The following is a 19468-nucleotide window of genomic DNA, read 5'->3' as shown; positions in this document are numbered from 1 at the left end:
CATTATTCTATCTACCACAGCCCTTAAGAATGAAAGGGGGCTTGTTCTCAAGAGAGCAGAATAAACAGTGGGCGCTGTTACCTGGGCCTCTGAGCGGGCCCTTCCCTCTGCAGGCTTCAGTTGGCTTGGGAAGCTTGCACCCATCTCTGAAGAGGTGTGGCAGGTGAGCCCAAGGGGAAGCAAGTCACCACAGCCAGAGCAGAACCTCAAGGAGGGGACAGCCCAGACCACAGGTAAGGAAGGGGACAGCAGTGGGGAGCTGGGCTGAACTGAGAAATAGCTCCATGGTTTAGCCAGCTGGAAGCTTGATGTTTCAACTTGGTTACAGGCAGGAGACACGTCTCAACTCTCCAAATGTCATCGCGAAAGGAGTAATGTCCCCTTTGGGGAGGACTTTAGACTCCTACCAGCATTGAGAGCTATCACGCCTGTTTCCATTCTGTAAGATCCAGAATATGGGTCTCCAGATGGAAAGAATGAGTTCATATCAACGGCCATGATTGTCAAAGTGTAATGTCAGTTCAACATGACACTTGCTGGCACATTGATTGATGTTCCGAACTAGCCTTGATGTTGAAATGTTGCATCTGTTTATATTCCTGTCACTCATTTATTCAGTCGGGCAATACCCAAGTGCCTGGTAGAACCTCTGCTCAAACACCTTGGATCTGCCCCGGGGGTCGGGGCCTCTTTCCCACCACTTCCACTAGGAAGAGCCATTACATCATGGCTGACTTTCTCAAGACGAAATGACAGCACCAGAATTTACCTGGGAGGCCAACGTGCTCTACAATAGAACACAGGTGGGGCCGCGGGCAGTGGTGACAGGTCTGGGAAGACGGACCCACAAGTCAACCTTGGTGACACTTGAACCATCCACCCAAGCCCGCCCACTTTTGTTTTTTTTTTCTTTCTGTCATTACAGCTTTATTGGGATATAACTCACATGCCATACAATTCACCCATTGAACATGTAAGACTCAATCATTTTCAGTGTATTCACAGAGTTGTGCATTCATCACCACAATCCTTTTTAGAACATTTTTATCACTCCAAAAGGAAACCCTTTAGCTATCACCTCCCTAATCTTCCAGCCTCCGCTTCAACCTCCCACCCACAGCCTTGGGCAACCACGAATCTATTTTCTGTCTCTGTGGATTTGCTCTTCTTGGTGTTTCATATAAATGGGATGATACAGTGTGTGGCCTTCTGTGTCTGGCTTATTTCACTTAACAGAATGTTTTGCAGGTTCATCCATGTGGCTGCAGGTATCGGCATTTCATTCCTTTTTAGGGCGGAATGATATTCTATTGTATGGATAGAGCACATTTCGTTATCCCGTTTTCTTTTGATGGGCCTGTGGGTTGTTCCCACCTCTTGGCTCCTGTGAAGAGTGCTGCAGCCCCATTTCTTCAGTTTGACCGTCTCACTCAAGAATGGTGTTTGGTTGCAGCAGACAAAGCACGTCTGCCCTACCTGGAACAAGCTCTAGGGTGGTACTGTAGGGACCCTTTCTGTCTCCCCAGGCAGGAGCTGCAGGGAGCACCCCAGGTGCCCGTGAAACACCCCAAGGAGTTCACCTGGAAATTACGGCCGGCATTGCCCTGCTGAGTGTACGGTCTGAGGGCACGCTGGGCCCAGGTCCTGCCACCAATGGCCTGTGCGTTGATTCAAATCCTATGTAAGGCTTCTCAGCAGGTCCACTCTTCCTGGGGATCTCGCCACGAACTCCATCTCACTGGCCCTGAGGACCCTGGGGTGAGTCCATCTGGCCCACCTCACTGCCAGCCACCAGCCACCAGCCCAGGGGCCTAAAGCAGGTTCTGGGGGAGGATGGCAGCTGCTGCGGGCCTCCACCATGCCATGGCTGTGTAACAAATCACGATGGTAGGCTCCTATGACATCGTGCCATGGAACTTGGCCATTCACGAGGGTGAGCGTCTATAGACCCAAGAATCCATTTTCGTAACCCCTGATCAAAACTCTCCGATGTCCACTGTGGGTGTAATGCTCACACCCAAACACTGTCTTTGTGGAATCCTTGGAGTGAACTCTTTCCCCACAGATTGAAGTAGAATTCTCACTTAGGCTATCTTTACTTGGACCAAATCCCACTGAAATCAGTATATTACTTCTCTGTTCTCTTGCTGGGGATTGGGGGGAAACTTACCTAAAACTGTGCCCTATCCAACCCACGGGGAATGAAACACTGGCCGAAGACACTGGAGAAGCACTCATTGTGTGTAAATTACAGACTATGACGCACACACATGCATACATGTGCACTCACACATGCAGGCACACACATGGCATTGACTTGTCTGTCTGGGCCCCTGAAGGTCCCCTGGGGCTACGAGGAAAGGAAGAGACAATGGGCAGTGGGTCCTGAGGACTATTCAGTGACATGACACAACCAGGGTGTGACCACGTGGAAAATATGCGAGACCCACAGAGGGGGCCATCTGGGGAGAAAACCAAAGTCACCTTAGCCAGAGATTTGGAACTGGGGGATGAAAGGTCCTTTCTGGTGACTAGAGAACACCCTGCAAGGAAACAGTGAAAAAACAGAGGGTAATTAACACGAACAGGCAACTTCACCTGGACAAGAGCACCGATGGGAAAGCCCTAAAAGCAGCAGAGCATCCAAGTTCAGGAAATGTGAAATGCCAGAGCGGGAAACGGCAGAGAAAGGAGAAAGCCAAAGCCGACTGCTATAGTGTCTCCAGTGGGGGAGCTGGACTGGCGGTTAAACTAACAGGACAGGAGACCCCCTTAATAAGCAGTGACCTGGTATGTGTGTATGGGGGGGTGGGGGGTGGAAGAAGATTGAGAATCCTTTGGCAATTAAAAACTTGCTGAAAGGAGCTGGAAGAGCCTATGAAAAGATGAGAAGATAAAAAGGGCGGGGCCTTGGAAGCTTCACTACAGGCCCGCTTAGCCCCTGAAGCAGGGTCAGCAGCGGTGACGTCTGCACTGCCACCCAGCTGCTGTCGCATTTGGTCTTCCCAGGAAGCCTGCGAGGGGCCCCCATCCAGCAGGGTAGCTCAGCACACAGGAGGGAGGAAGAGGATATGTGGGGGGTCCACCCCAGCCCCTGTCTTGGAGATGGAAGGCAGGTTAAGGTGAGCCACTCCCAGGAAGTCATAGCACCTCCCAGTCCCAGGAATGCTTCTCGCCTGGGTCAGCCCTGGGCCAGCTGTGCCATCTAATTTGTTATGGGCTGCATGGGACGGCTGGAGGTGGAGCTAGCCCCTCCCCACCAGTGCTGGGCCTAGACCAGGACAGGGACCCCCCAAAGGAAAGGCTGAGGCCATGGACCACCTCCCAGGACCTTACCTTCTAAATCCTCGCTCCTGGAAGCCTCTAGATTAACTCAGCCTTCAGGTCCTTGCAGCATCTATCAGAATTGTAAGCCCTAGGAGAGGCGGAAGGAGAGCATCTCTGCCTGTGCAAAGCCCAGCTGCGACTACTTTTCAATAGGTCATCCAGTTCACCCACAAACACCTGCAGCCAATCAGCAACACTTACTGCATGCCCACTGCTGACCCTCTGGGCTGGCTTCGGGGTCTCTTCGACACCCCCACCCTACCACCCTGGCTTGCCTCTGCCTGGAGACAGGCAGTCAGCCTGGACCACTCCCAGCCGAGTGTGACCCACTTTTCAGCCTTCCTCCACCCCACTTCTTTTTCCAAGCTCTTACTTCCAAAGTCACTCATTTCATGGGGGAAACACGTGCAAACATGGACTGAGATCCAGCAAAAGCCGAGAAGAGAAGAGGAGAGGAGAGAGGGGAGAGGAGAGGAGAGGAGAGGGGAGGGGAGGGGAGGGGGGGGGGGGGAGGGGAGGGGGGGGAGAGGAGAGGAGAGGAGAGGAGAGGAGAGGAGAGGAGAGAGAGCTCCTGTTCCTCACTGTGTTCCCCACAGCAGCTCCCCTTACTGCGGTCAGTGGTCTCTGGCTGCTGGTGGGGACAAGGGGGCTTCCTTCGCATGGTGCCTGGAAAGTGGGGGGCCAGGGGCGGGCAGGGTGGGGTGCGGCCTGGATGGGGCTTCAGTGTTGCTCATAAAGGAGCTTAGTTATGGCTTTCGTCTCTATCACCAATTGAGAGCAAGTAACGTCGCAAATGTGGGAACAAGAAGGACACCCCGTTTACTTGAGTTCACCAGACCCGTTTAACTCAGCAGTTCTCAGACCCCACATTTCTAGTCACCAGATGTACCCTCATGTACTTTTTTAAACCTCTTTGTACCAAGGTGTCTCCACTTGATCCACGGAAAACATTAGAATTAAGTGCAGCTGAAAATAGCACAGACCTGACTACCGTGGCTTAAACACAGAAAGGTTTGATTCTTATAGACAGAAGCCTGAAAGCAAACATCCCAGGCTGGAGATGGCAGCTTCAGGAAGTCATCAGACCCCCTTGCTTCTTCTATTTTTCTGTTCTGCCACATGTGGCTTCTCATCTCAGAGTCAACTCATGGAACACGATGGCTGCTGGACCTCCAGCCATTGCAGCCACATTCCAGGCAATGGGAAGCAGGGTGGGGGGTCGGGGGTTGGAGCAGGGGTGTGTGTGTGGAGAAGTCCCTCCTTCCTGAAGGACACTTCCCAGAATTCCCACAACACATTTCCATGGACATCTCTGGCAGAACATCACATGAGGACCAAGAAGGCCAAGAGGCAGAAAACAGTCCTTTCGTGGCGTCCTTTGCCAGCCCAAATAAAATTGGAGTTCTATTAGAAGAAAAGGGAGATGGATGTTGGAGTTGGTACCAGCAATCTCTCCCAGCACTTACTATCCTGAAAAGAACACCGATAGGCAATCATCATAGCAGTTCTCCTCTGTCACATTCGTAGTTAACAGTCAGAGGTGTAGGTGGTGATGGAAGCGGTTTCCTAGGTGGGAGGGGTTGACAGCAGCGAGAGGAAATGGGCAGGGGCACTGCGAGGTGTAACGGTTTTTTGTTTGTTTGCTTGCTTGCTTTTCAGCAGTCATGCAGTTTCTGCAGCCATGGCCACCCCTGTTGACCCACCTTCAGTGCCCAGGTGCTGGTCAGCATGCACTCTGCGCCTGTCACCCTGGGCTTGGAGCAGGCAGCGTTTGGAGGACTTGATGCGGCTTCTGACTGCGTTTTGCCCAGGTGAGTCAGCACAGGCCGCCGTGAGAAAACATCACAGTCTGAATGGTTTGAACAACAGACGTTCTCGTCTTCTCACAGTGCTGGAGGCTGGAAGTCCAGAAAGGGCAGGACTTGTTTCTCTGAGGCCTCTCTCCTGGGCTTGTAGACCCTGTGTCCTCACACGGTGGTCCCTCTCTATGTGTGTCTGTGTCCCCATGTCCTCTTCTCAGAAGGACACCAGTCAGATTGGAGCAGGGCCCACCCCAGTGACTTCACTTTACCTTAATCACCTCTTCAAAGACTCCATCTCCAAATCACGTCACACTCTGAGGGTCTGGGGGTCAGGACTTCAACATATGAATTTGTGGGGACATAAATGAGTCCGTAACACCCTGCAAAGCCGGACTACTCTCACCATTCTCTACTTAAGACAGTGCTAATAATTTAGTGGAACTGTGCTTCAATATTTTTGGAAGCTTTTCCTCTATTCATGTCTATTTCACCAGTGTATAGGCACATTAATATCTGTTTCAAATGGTGTGTTCCAGAAGGTGTAATAGAGCTTCAATGCCTCAGAGGTGACTGTGTTCCACTATCAGACTTTTGGTGTTTCTGGCAAAACAAGTAATTGTAGGGACTCTGTCGTTTTCCTAAATGAGTGCAGCAACCTGCATTTTGGACCATGTATCCTGACATAAGTTTACTACTGACCTTGAGTTTCGGCTTCCTCTTAAGACTTTCAGACCAGCCCCAGCCCTGGGTCTGTGCAGTTCGACTGCATTCTATTTTCCTTATGCCAAGCAGCCCAGGCAGGCGGACCTCAGGTGTGCAGGAATAGGCACACGGCTCACCTGTGCAGTCCCTGGAGGCCTGAAATTGAAGGCTGGCAACACAGAATCACGCCACCATTCTGTGAGTTGCAAATACTGGGAAGGAAGTGGAGGGAAGCCAAACTACAGGTCAGGGAGAATGCTCTACGATTTTGGGGCCAAGTGGCACTGGCACTCATGTCTGCAAAAGACATCCAGAGCTGGGGAAGGGAAAGTCAAGTGCTGGACAAGGTCGGCCCACCCCTGGAGACCGGGCGCTGTGGCCCGCACTCCCCGCCTACCTTCCCACGGGAAGGATTTTACCTGTCCCTGACGTTTCACTGCAGCATGGGAAAGGATGTTTCCCCGATGACTGGTACAGGCACAGGGCGCTCCCCAGCCTTTCCGACCCCTGGAGCAAAGAGCCCTGGAGTCCGAGGTCTGAGTTCTCATTCTGACGCAGCCCCAAGCTGTGTGTGCTGGACGTCCCGTCTGTAAAGGGAACCCACTGAACTAGGAGACCTTTCCATCTCCAGAGACACGTGACATTTTCTCGGCAATGAAGAACTGGTTTGCTAACCAGTCCGCGGGGTGCAACTGAGCCCTTTGAATCTGGGAGTCAGGCACCCAGTATGTTCCACCCAGGGCCCTGTCCCCGCCCGGCCCATAGGAAAGTCCAGGACACCCAGCTCTCATCTCCATCTAGCCAGACACAGCTCCTCTTCCATTTTCCTCAGCCATCCACGAACTGTTATTTATGAAACATGAGCTATCGTGGGAGTTTTAAAAGAGGGCATCTTTCTTTCCTCTTCTTAAAAAATATATAAACTTACATATGCTTTTTAAAATATCTTCCTTTATCTGTCTCAGTTTGGAAGACACTAGGAAAAACATGTGTCCTGCACTTTCTGGTTGATTAAAGAACAGCTTGACCCGATAAATGGAAATTTTAAGGCACTTACAGGGCCTGGAAAGAAATGTGGGAGCCAATTTGAGCTCAGACTGCAAATACCATCTGGGTTTTGGTGACAATGAGTAACAACGCTGGCTCTTCTGAGCTCAGACAATTACTATATGAAAGAGGGTGTTTTTTTAAAGCCGGCACAGTTAAAATGGTAAAAGATGTTTAACGATGAATAAAAACACAAAAATAATCCCAGTAGTCATGCCTCACATGCCCTCGGACACAGGGAGTCCATCGCGTCTAGAAACTGAGGCTCAGTATAGAGAACACGCCAAACACATCTCAACCTGTAAAAGTGTAAAATGACATCATCTGTGTGTTCGGAGTTCATGGTCGTCCCCATTACCCAGTAACTGAGAAGGTAGGGGTGGGGAGTGGAGGTGGGAGGAAGTCCATTAGCCAGGACTATGGGTACTCTCTCACAACAGCTGAAGTCTTAGCTCAAACTAGCAGCGCAATGGGGGGGCACCTTGTGTCTTGTACCCCATGGCTTAGTCTTTCTGGGAGACTCTGCCCCGTCCTTCCACCAGCCAGAGACTGTCCACCTCCACCAGTTCTGAGCTCTCTGCCTCCCCTTGGCTGTACCTAGGCCAGCTCTGGAAGCCCAGACTTCTCTCTTCCAAGTGAAAAGCCACATCCCATGGCTGTGAGTCAGAGAAAAGACCTGCCTGCCACCCACTGTGCCACCCGGGCTTAATGAGACAAACAGGAGAGTTGAGGGAGAAATATGCAGGGCTGCTTGTTCTCTGCGGCATGGAAGCAAGAAGGAAGTAGGAACGTTTCTGCCAGTGTGGTGGGAATAACAGCAGCTCACATTAGGGAGGCCTTGCCATGTGCCAAGCACAGTCCTGAGTGCTTTTTCATGTGTTGTTTCATTTAAAAATAACCACCGCACAGTTAGATTCTTTCCCATATGGAAAACCACAGAACGCTTGACCTTCATATACTGTCTGGACACTGCCCTGCTTTCTCTTTCCTAGCCCCGCCCAACACACACACACACACACACACACACAAACACACACACACACACACTCACTCTTGCTGTCTTAATTCCTTCTGCCCATTCTTATACCAACTTTAATCAAGCTGTCACCTCCACCACTCTCCCAAAACAAATCTCAAGGTCACCAAGGACTACCCCGTTGCTCAACACAGGGCTGAATTCTCAGTCGGCTTCTTTCTTGACTCTACAGCATTGGACACTGTGGATCAGTCCCACCTTCCAGACCCTTTGTGTACGGACCACTCCTGGCCTCCATGAAGCCTCTGTGTGGATCAGAAAAAGCCGCAACTCTGGGCAGATGCAGTTTCGTGAGCATCCAGCCCACGAGCACAGCGAAAGTAGACCCTTCACCTGGAGGCTTTACACAGTGCACAGACTGTACAACAGGACAGGGCAGTGTGCAGTTATAGGTTGGGGAGGGGCCATCGGATAGTGGGAAGTCAGAGAGCACAGAACAGGGACCTAGAGCAGACCCCAGAAATGGTAGGTAGCGGTGGGACAAGGTTTCTGGAGGGAAGGATCAGCCTGGAGAAGGACAGATGCATGATCATGAGCCGGGTAGGAACCTTCCACTGAGCTCCACTCAGAATGTGACCCAGTGCTTATGTGACAGCATATTCTGATTTGTGGGAAACACACACTGGAGGCTCGTGATGTGCACAGTTTACTCTCAAACGATCCGATCCGCATATACGAGTATGTACCTAGAGAAAGAGCAAACACTCAAGCAAACGGGGCCACCTTGACCACAGGTGGGCAGGGTCAGAGGTTCGTGGGCATTCTTATATGTTCTCTGTGCTTGCGACTTTCCTGTCAGTTTCAAGGGATTTCCATCTAGAAGTTTTAAAAAATGCTCCTTTTTTTAAAAAAAAGCTAAAGGCAAACCATGGAGACAGTGAAACCATAAGCGGCTGCTGGAGGTTTGAGAGGAGGGAGGGATGAACAGGTAGAGCCTAGAGGATTTTCAGGGCCGTGAAACTGCTCTGTAAGAGACCATGATGGTGAATACCTGTCCCCGTGCAAAGCCACAGCGTGTACAGCATGAAGAGTGACCCGTGTTGTGAACTGTGGACTTGGGTGATGACGCCGTGTCAATGCCGACTCACTGATTGTAATGAAGGTGACATTCTGGCAGGGGATTTGACAAGGGACTGTGCGTGGTCCATATAAAGTCTCACTTAATGGGGCTGCATGTGTGGAGGCAGGATATTTACGGGAAATCTCTGTACTTTCCCCTCAATTTTGCTGTGAACATAAAATCGTTCTAAAAACATAAAGTCTTTAAAAATATTTTTAAAACAACACCATCTGAGACTCTATGACACCAAGTTAACAACCTCTAGAGCCCACCCTCCTGAAACCCCAAATGGACAGCCGTCCTGGACCTTGTTCTCTCCACGATCAGCTTCTCAGAGGCCCGGGGATCCCTGGCAGACCCTTCATCTCAGGCCTCCCCTCAACATGGGGGCCCACAGGGTGGGGCCACGTGGTCAGGAGGGTCTGTGAACAGGAACCCAGGAGTACCCAGCTAGATGGGAGCTGGGGCAAGGAACCAGAGCCAAATGCCGCTGTATTAGCATCCGGGAAAGGTGCTGTTGGCACCTCATCCCCACATGCAGGGTGCTCTGGAGAAAGCTGGTTTGGAAACCATAGCTGAGGTCTGGAGGCCTGACTGGGGCCTCCCACTTCCTCCCCAGACCAAACCTCGGAGGCAGCTTGCTTAAGCACATCTGCAAGAAGGAGCGGACCAGGCTCCAGGACAGCATCTCCTGCCTGACCCAGGAGAATAGCCTGGCTCCACCTGCCAAGGAATGATCCAGAAGGTGGCAGGATCCTTGTCTGAGCTGGTACAAGGGGGCACCCCATGCAACACGAGCACCACCCAGAGCAGGCTCAAGGCTCCAGGCTGAGCTTCAGGGCCTAGCATCCTGCCCTCTGGCAGTGCTGGTGACTCACAGCATGGGCATTCTCCCACAGGGAACTGGGACTGGCACAGCTGGAAAGCGTGTGGGTAAAGGAGAAGCCCACAGGGGGGAAGCAGGAGGCAAAGCATCACCCTGCCCCCCCCCGTGCCATAGGATCACAACCACCTCATTTTTCCCCTACTCTGAGGGCTCAGTATTGCACCTGAGCTCCCAACTTATGTAGTTTTCCAACTAACATTTTATTTCAAGGTGTATGAATGTCATAGCGTTGGTCAAAGTTTTGACTCTTCACTTCAAAAATATTCATCAACACTAAAGCCTTTTTGCTTACGGAAACAGTCCAAAGAAAACAAGTCTCCATAAGCAATGTTTGCCAAAAATACTGTTTCCTAATAGCCTTGTTTATAGAAAAATAAAGCGTGTCCTGCAGCTCAGCAGAGTTAGAGGAATTATCCTTGCGTGTATGAAGCCAGCCGAGTGACAACCAGCTTCATGACCTCTTACTTTTAAAGAGATCATGTGGGTTATGCCTCAAACATAAAACCCAGAAACAAAAAGATTCAGGAGAGATTGCTCTGAAATTCTGTCCTCCTTTGGGCTTCTCAGGGGAGCACAGCAGGATTTCCGAAGACATTAGGACCAAGCGGACTTGAGCTCTCTACCCTTTTGAAGAAGAGCTGGTTTTGCATTCTTTGTGATTTCCTCTGGAAGATGGATTTATTGAGGTGAAAATCATTCTCATTTCACAATTTATACATATATCAAAGCATTACGCTGTGCACCTAAAACAAATACGGTGTTTTGTCAATTACATCTCAATAAATACAATGTATCCTTTTAGGTGTGCAGCTCCCTAAGCGTTCACAAGGCAGCCAGCATCTCGCCAGCACCACCATCAAGGTATAGAACGTCCCATCACCCCAAACAGTTTCCTCGTGTCCCTTTGAAGTCAATCACCTCACCCCACCGTCAGCACCCCTGGTTTACGTCCCTATCGTATTGCCTTTACGTGAATGTCACATAAATAGAGTCACACAGTATACTGCTCTTAGTGTCTGGCTTCTTTCACTCAGGATAACGCTTTTGAAGTCACCTCCATTCTAGTGTCAGCAACCGTTTATTGGTGAGTAGTGTTCCATTGTATGCACATGGCACCATTTCTTTATCCAAGCACCAGCTGAGGGCCATTTGGGTTGTTTCTGGTTTGGGTGATAAAGCTGCTGAACGTTTCTGTTCTCTTGGGGAATGTCACTCTTGAGTGACATTATTGGGTCATGGAGGACAGCATATGATTAACTGTATAAGAAACCGCCAAACTGTCTTCCAAAGTGGCTTTACCATTTCACATCCCTACCAGCTAGATCTGAGAGTTCCCGTGGCCACACACACACACACACACACACACACACACACACACACACACACTTTTAGTTCTGTTTCTCTGGAGAACCCTAATACACTATATTTATAATTTTTCTTATAAAATGGCAGACACTTCATTATTCACATGACACTGGCTATTTTTCCCTTCACAAAACTTTTAAATTTTGTTGATACCTGGGTCACCCAGGGGCATGGGTAGCCTGTGCAAACACCATCAGTGCGTCTGTCCAAAGGACAATGTCGAGAACGCTGTCCTGCCACCCAGAGTGGGGACGGATTTGCATGGACGCTCCATCCGCTCCAGTCACAGCAGGACACAAACTCAAATCATGTGCTTCCCTCCTGGGTACAGGGACAGGATGTAGCAAGGCACCCTGAGTTAGAGTGGAAAACAGGAGGTTTGGATAAGAAAGAAGGCTCAGGATGAGTTCTAGCTAGAGCTGAGGCTGGACTAGAGTTGGATGAAAAGTTGGGGAGGCTCAGGGAAAAATACATCCCATTGTTTGACGTTGACCAACAATTTCAAGAAGATCACGGTAGGGCAAGGACAGGCCCTTATAGCCACTTTATCATTCACAGACGCTAGAGTGCAATAAATATTTCTTGAATGAACAAGTAAATGAGTGAATTCCATAAAGTCAAAATTCGGGAAGTTTCTGTGCACATACAGATGGCTTGAATTCCTCCACTTTCCCAAACTATTAATGGAAACTTACACAGTTGTGGCTGACACTCGGTGCCTTTTTTAACACATGCTTCAATCATTATCCAATGCTTACTTGTGAAATGTTTTTTTTTTTTTAACCTGTTACTTCAAGTGCTTGAAATGAAAATACCTCCCCACAATTTTTAGACATTTTCATAAGAGACACTGCTTTGGGTCGAATGTATTCCCCAAAAAGACACACTGAAGTCCTGATCCCCAGCACCCATGAGTGCGATCTTATGAGGACATAAGGAGTTTGCAGATGTCGTTAAGATGGAGTCACCCAGGAGTAGAATGGTCTCTAACCTCACAAGGAAAGAGAGAGACAGAGACACACAGGGAACACAGGGAGAAGGCCAGGTGATGACAGAGGCAGAGACGGGAGGGATGCAGCCACAAGCCAGGCATTGCTGGCACTCACGGAAGCTGGGAGAGGCAGGGAGGACCCTCCCCTGGAGCCTGCAGAGGGCCCTGCTGACACCTTGGTCTTGGATTCTGGCCTCCAGAACTGGGAGAGGATAAAGTTCTGTTGTTGAAGCCCCCCAGCCTGTGGTGCTATAGAAATAAGTAGAGGCAAACTGGCATAGAAACTGGTGCTGGACGGAACAGGAAACTTAAATTCTGGAACAAGACGCCTTTCACACATGACTAGTACTCTTAGAGTGCTTACATCATGCCGGGCACCCATCCATTGTCTAATATCTCAGATTCATTAACTCAGCCCTTCAACAACCCAGGGGCAGAACAAGGCACAGAAAGGTTAAGTAACTCACTTGAGGTCACACAGCTCATCCCTGGCAGGGTCAGGATGTGACTCACTTTGGACCCAGAGCCTCCCTCTTAAGTGCTGATAATATGCCTGCGTTAGTTTCCTGGGGCTGCTGTAAGAAATGACCACAAAGCCCTGCCCTAACACCTAGGTTAGTTTATAGCTGCTAAAACAATGATGGCTTTTATTATAGCATCATTTTCTGGGTGACCACTTAGATTTTTTTTTTTTTTTTTTTTTTGGTACCTGAGCCCAAGATAGGCCACTCACTCTACTGGCCACTAAAAGATAACGAAAGCACCAGGGCGTCTGGCAGCACTGGGAGAGGGATCTAGTTTTAACGAAGAATTCTAATGAGCTAACTCCAATCCTAGAGAAAAGAGCACAGTGCTTAAGTTTAGAATCATTATTACACTGCTGATAATGTAGTGGTCATATAATCTTCATGAGTCTGCCGTCGTCATGCAATCAACCACGACAGTGCGTTGACTGCAAGGGGAAACTAAATCTGAAATGGAAATCAGACCTCAGAGGGACGCCCAAACTTTTTTTCCCACTCTTAACTGCGTATCACACACTCCAAACAAGCATCTTATTTTTTAAATTTAGTAGATTTTTTACAAGTCAAAAAGTCTTAGAAATAATTCCAATCACTATTTGAAATTTCTAGCCTTACTGTAGCAAGTGCTATGTCGGCTGAATTAAACATGCAGACGTGGTCAAACCTCAGGTGACAGCTCTGTGTTTCTTGGTCCCTGGGCAGGACCACCTATCAATTGCCAAACTGTGGGAACATTGACAAGAATTTCTTACCTTAGGAAAAAAAGAAGGCATGAAAGGAACATGGCATCTATTTTTAGAAGGACTAACTTCACAGCTTTCAGGGAACCAGACAGTGCAGCAAATCAACTGAGCCACATGAGGGGTGGGGGCTGCTCTCTAATGCAGAAAACAGATTAAGTCATTTGACCCAGTTTTTAGGAGAGTGCTTTGTAAGCAAACTTCAAGTTCTAGAATGTTTTACCAAGTCATGTTCTAAAATTGCTATTTTAGTGTACATTTGGGGGAAAATATTAAGATGTTGAAATGTGTCAAATGTATAGACAGCAAGCAACGTGCCAAATGTCTAAATGAATCTTGGAGATGATTAAGTAACAGGAAGTACTTTTTAAATAAAATTTCAATGCACATTCATTTCTTTTTTTTCAATTGGGTGACTCAGGTTCTGGACCAGGACAAGGCGCCTCTTACTAAAAGAGAGGGTAAAGCTCTAACGTCTACAAGATTTAAAAAAAAGAAAAACAAACAAACAAAACACATCTCTGCTCTGGTAAAAATAGTTGCAGGATCAGATACATTTACTCAGCATTTTTAACCATCTATTCATTATGTGCCCAGAACCACATGAAGCTTAAGGTCCAAAAAGGACAAGCGTGCTCAGCTCTTCTGAAATGTCGTGGTAAAAAGCACCACCGTTTCACTTGTAGACACACAGTATAATCTGCAGTTTGGAGCTCACTGCCTAGACTAATGCCCTTTGGTGAGTTCATTGTTTTCTCCTTCAACCTGGTATCTTGGTCTAGAAATCCAGAACAACAACGGTCAGCTCCCTCCTTCCTTTCCAGTAATCAGCACAGCCTGTCAGGGACAAAGCTGGGTCCCCTTGAGGCTGGCCATTGCACTGATTCCAGAGCTCCCTTTATAGCCCTGAGAGGACGGAGGCTGACGTGGCCACCGGGTCCCAGAACTTCCTCCCCTCATGGCTCACAGTCCTGAGCACACATGAGTGTGTCTCGTAGCACTTACCACTTGGACTGATCACGTCTATTTCCCTGAAAGGATGGCAGTCCCCTGAGGGCACAGACCATGAAGTACTCATCTTTCAGTCCCAAAGCCTGGGCCATGCCAGGCACGCAAATTATAATGCTGACGGCGGGGAGAGAGGAAGGAGAAATGGCCAGGAGAAATGGACCTTATGTATCCCCATGCATCTCCCTCTCCATAGAGCAAGTAGCCCCTTGGCTTACTTACTCACCAAACACAGGCTGTGGAGTATGAATCCTCTGCTTCTGATTCCTTCCTGCGTGTCCCCACAGCACGGCCTTCTCCCTTCCCTCGTGTCCCCATCACACACACCTTCTCCCTTCCCAAAGCATCTAATCAGAGCTCTGTGCTCTGGGTCCCTCCTCTCCATTGGGAGAAAACGAAGACAAAGGGCTGACCCGTGAACAAATTCCACCCAATACATCTGACTCCTTCAGAGCAGCTTGTTTGGAAGGTCATGGACTCTGCTGTCAGACCTGGTTCCAACTCCCATTCCTCCACCTGCTAGCCCTAATGGGCCTCACTTTGCTGGGGTGTAAAATGGGATTCGTTACTCCTAAGTAGCAGGGTGGCTGTGTGGATTAGATCACAAGTGAGGGCAGACACTTGTTCAATAGTAACTGTCATTCTTCACGTCAGTCTGCAGCCTTGGGGAAGTGGGGTCCGCCTTTCTTCACACAAGGAATCCCATTGTACAGCTTTTAGAGGAACTATATTCCTCACCTCCTTTCATGATAGCAACTTATGGATCAGCACATAAGAAATCCCATCTAAATCCATTTTCTTATTCTACACAGTTCTTAATCAAATACCCAGAATTACTAATGCTAACACACACACACACACACACACACACACACACACACACACTCCACTCCCGGTCCTGCTTAAGGCAAAAGCGTTGCTAGAAACTGGTGTGAAGGAGTTGATGCAATCCAGTCACTGCCGATGACAACTGTCTGCTGAGGTGTCTTTGGTCTTAAAGGACCAGGGTGGTGAGAAGAGAGCGGAAGAGGCAAGCAGGCCTTTCCAAGAAAGGGCAGCACACGTCTGTCTGGTGCTTTTGGTTGGGGAGGCGCTTCATCTTAGCACCTCCCTCTTTTTTTATGATAATGTTTAAAGACAAAGCTTGTCAATTGTGAGAACCCTGTGGGATTGACACTGAACTCAACCCAATTCCAGCCATGCTGGAGAGAGAGCCCAGGGCCCCTCTAGTCCTGAGCCTGACTGATCCTTTGACCTGGTCACAACGAAGGTGGCTGTCATAAAGCATTCACACAGCATTCACACAGCAACCTAGCATTTCACCACTTCCCAATCCCTTCCCTGTTTCTCTTCTCTCTGTCACATGCATTTCAAAGACCTTCCCCACTGCTAACGTGCAAGGACGAAAACTTTCTCACCTGTAGCAGGTTGAATACTCACCTCCAAAACTGTCAAGTCCTAATGCCTGGAACCTGGAACGTTCCTGGATCTTACGTGGCCAAAGGGTCTTTGCAGATGTTGAAGCTTTTTTGATGGGGAGATTATCCTTGCTTTTCCTTCGTAAGGAACAGGCAGAGGGAGATTTGACACACAGAGAGAAGGCAGTGTGACCACAGAGGCAGAGGTGGCTACAAGCTGAGAAATGCCAGAAGCCTCCAGAAGCTGGAAGAGGCCAGGGATGGATTTCCCCCTAGAGGGTCCAGAGGGAGCACAGTCCTGCCAGCTCCTTGATTTCAGCCCAGGGATCCCGCTGCTGGACTTCTGGTCTCCAGAACCATGAAAGAATATATTTTTGCTGTTTTAAGACACCAAGATTGTAGTAATTTGTTACAGCAGTGACAGGAAACTAATATATCACCTTCTCCCCCAACTTAATTTTTTAAAGGGACAACCTCCCAACTGACAGGTTAGGCAAATGTGGACATCTAGACGCATGTTCAAAATGAAACCGACGGTTAAGAGAATCACAGCTGACTAAAACTTCTTACTTCCAAAAATGTAGAGGCTTATGCTTTTGAACCCATATAGATGTCCCTCCCCCAAATTATGAAAGAGCTGTTGGTTTGGCACAAGTAACTCAAACAAACCAGGTGACAGTGTACCATCAGCACAGAATCAGCACAGGTTCTGAGGGAAAACTAGCCGCCGGCGGTAGCCCTAGCAGCGGACCCAAAGCTTGGGAATATACAGGTTAACACACACGGCGTCTGCTCAGGAGCCCACACGCCGGTGTGGAGGCTGGGCTGCCAGCAACCAGGAATCAATGAACAGATGTTACAGCGCAGCGACTGAGGCCCAGGCTGGGAGGCGTTGGCTGACGCTTGGAAGACCACTGAGACCTGCAGGCAGATTGAGACGAGTCATCCTGTCAGGGCCTGGCCCAGTGTGGTGGCTGACGCTGGTGAAGGGGAGAGCAGAAAACTTGCCTCAACACTTCAGAGGCCACGCCAGCTCTGAGGCTGCAGACATCAGATCTGCCTTTAGGGAGGTAATTTGACTGAAAACGGACAACTGGGAAGGGAAGGAACAAAACTGAAGCAGGAACTTGATTGAGTGGCTGCAGCGATTGGCCCTGGAGCGAGGCCAGAAGCAGCCGGAGGGTTGGTGAGGATAGATTTAAAAGGCAGATTGATAGGCCTTAGTGACAGCTGGAGGCAGAAATTGAGAGACAGGAGTCTAGAATAACCATCACGTTTCTGGCTTGGAGAACAGGGCCCAGGGCAACCGACTGGGGAACAGGGCCCAGGGCAACCGACTGGGACGGAACAAGTGATGGGAAGATAGAAAGGAGACAGGAAGTTCAGCTGTGAGCTTGCTGAGTGCCAACTGTGGGTTATCCAGATGGGGATGTCGAACAAGAAGCTGGCTATATAATGTTGTGAACTGTGTATAAATAAATATACATGCAGATGCATCCATGTACGGACAATACTCAGTAAAAAAAATCTCGCACTCCTCCCAGAGGCCAGGCACCGTGCTAGACTTTGGGCAGGCACAGGAGACAAGAAGCTCACAGGAAGATGACAGGAAGGGTACTGGCAGGCTGGGATGACTAAACAGCCATTTTGAGTTGCTGCCTCAGCATTTTACCGTATGACAACACTGCTCACGTCCAGAGTCTGGACATTTAGATAAGAAGTTGAGCCTTAGGATTCCTGTCCCAAGTTCCCACTTTGTTTTTCCCGGGGTGCCTTTTAAAATAATCGCTTAGAGTTGAGCCCATGAAAATAAGCAGTGGCCTCTGCCCCTAGGACCTTATAAGAGGAGGGCAGGCAATTAAGTTTGTGAACTTGTTGCAACGATGCTGCTAACCTTTTTTGGTATCAGAGGGATTATTCATTATGAGTTTGTACCAACTGGACAAACAGTTAACCAAATTTACTATTTGGAAGTGCTGAAAAGGCTGAGTGAAAAAGTTAGACGACCTGAAGTTTTCGCCAACAATTCATGGCTCTTGCATCACAACAATGCACCAGCTCACAGGGCACTGTCTATGAGGGAGGTTTTAGCCAGTAAACAAATCACTGTATTGGAACACCCTCCTTGATCACTTGATCTGGCCCCCAGTGACTTCTTTCTTTACCCGAAGATAAAGGAAACATTGAAAAGAAGGCATTTTGATGACACTCAGGACATCAATGGTAATACGACAAAAGCTCTAATGACCATTCCAGAAATAGAGCTCCAAAACTGCTTTGAAGGGTGGACTAGGTGCTGGCGTCGGTGCATAGCTTCCCAAGGGGAGTACTTCGAAGGTGACTGTAGTGATATTCAGCAATGAGGTAGGTACTTTTTCTAGGATGAGTTTGCGAACTTAATTGTCAGACCTTGTAGGTGCTTTTACCCTTCACCCAAAACTTAAGTTAGGGAGTGGCATGGTAACTTTCACTTTTTAAAAAGATGACTGAAATATGAGGATGGATTAAAGGAGGGAACCCAGAAGCTGGAAGAGTCATTAGGAAGCTATTGGGATGAAAAGTGGTTACATTATCAGAAACATTCAGGAGGTCCGTGAACCACACCTGGTCATAGGCTGAACACTGGAGATAAAAAGAGGAGCAGAGATGGCAGTGCCCAAGTCCCTGGCTCAGGCAGCTAATGTCCCAGGGATGGTTGAGACTGCACTGGGTGGGTGTAACAAGAGGGCCAGGTCAGGATCTCAGAAAACGCCACGTGTGAGGCCGGGCACAGGCAGAGGAGCTAACACAGGTGGCCCAGAACCAGGTTCAGATAAGAGGCAGAAAATCCAGGGGAATGAGGAGGCGTCCCTGAAGTCAGTGGCTTTGAAAAGGGCATTGGTAAAGAGAGTCGCAAATCAAAGAGGCCAGCTGAAGAGTGAAAGCTTTCTGCTGGATTCAGTCGTCAGGTCCCTTGCAGTGAAATGGTGAGTGCCAAAGCCTGATCCAAGGCTCCAAGTGGAGACCCCACTGTGTATCTTGCTGAGGCCACTAGAGGCGGACTGCTCTTGGCATATGGTATATATAGTACACTGAGAACTCCAAACCTGGCTGGTGCCTCTGGTTCTTGCTACACAGTTCGGTATTCATCTTCTCACCTGGAACATGAGGATAACCATGTGAACTCACCCAGCTAATCGCAGGGGACCCTAAAACCCAAGACCCTTGGAAAGACAATCACTGTTGCATTCTGCTTTAAGTACAAAGTCCCTTTTTGCTACACCACCATTCAGTTCAAAACAGACACCTTTTTTTTTAAGTGTGTTTTTCCAGGACCCACCCGCTCCAAGTCAAGTAGTTGTTTCAATCTAGTTGTGGAGGGCGCAGCTCAGCGGCCCATGTGGGGATCGAACCCACAACCTTTTTAAGAGCACCGTGCTAACCAGCCACCCCCATAGACACTTTTTAAAGTTTTAAAAACTTGTGGGAGAAAATATTTAGGTGCATGATTCTTCCTTTCAGACTAAGAGTACTCTTGAGAATAATGAAACTATCACAATAACAGAGCTATTAATTTTGGAAC

The sequence above is a fragment of the Rhinolophus ferrumequinum genome, chromosome 2, assembly GCF_004115265.2.
Source record: "Rhinolophus ferrumequinum isolate MPI-CBG mRhiFer1 chromosome 2, mRhiFer1_v1.p, whole genome shotgun sequence".
Lineage (NCBI taxonomy): Eukaryota > Metazoa > Chordata > Mammalia > Chiroptera > Rhinolophidae > Rhinolophus > Rhinolophus ferrumequinum.
The sequence above is the reverse complement of the archived record's forward strand: the minus strand, read 5'-3'. Positions refer to the sequence as shown.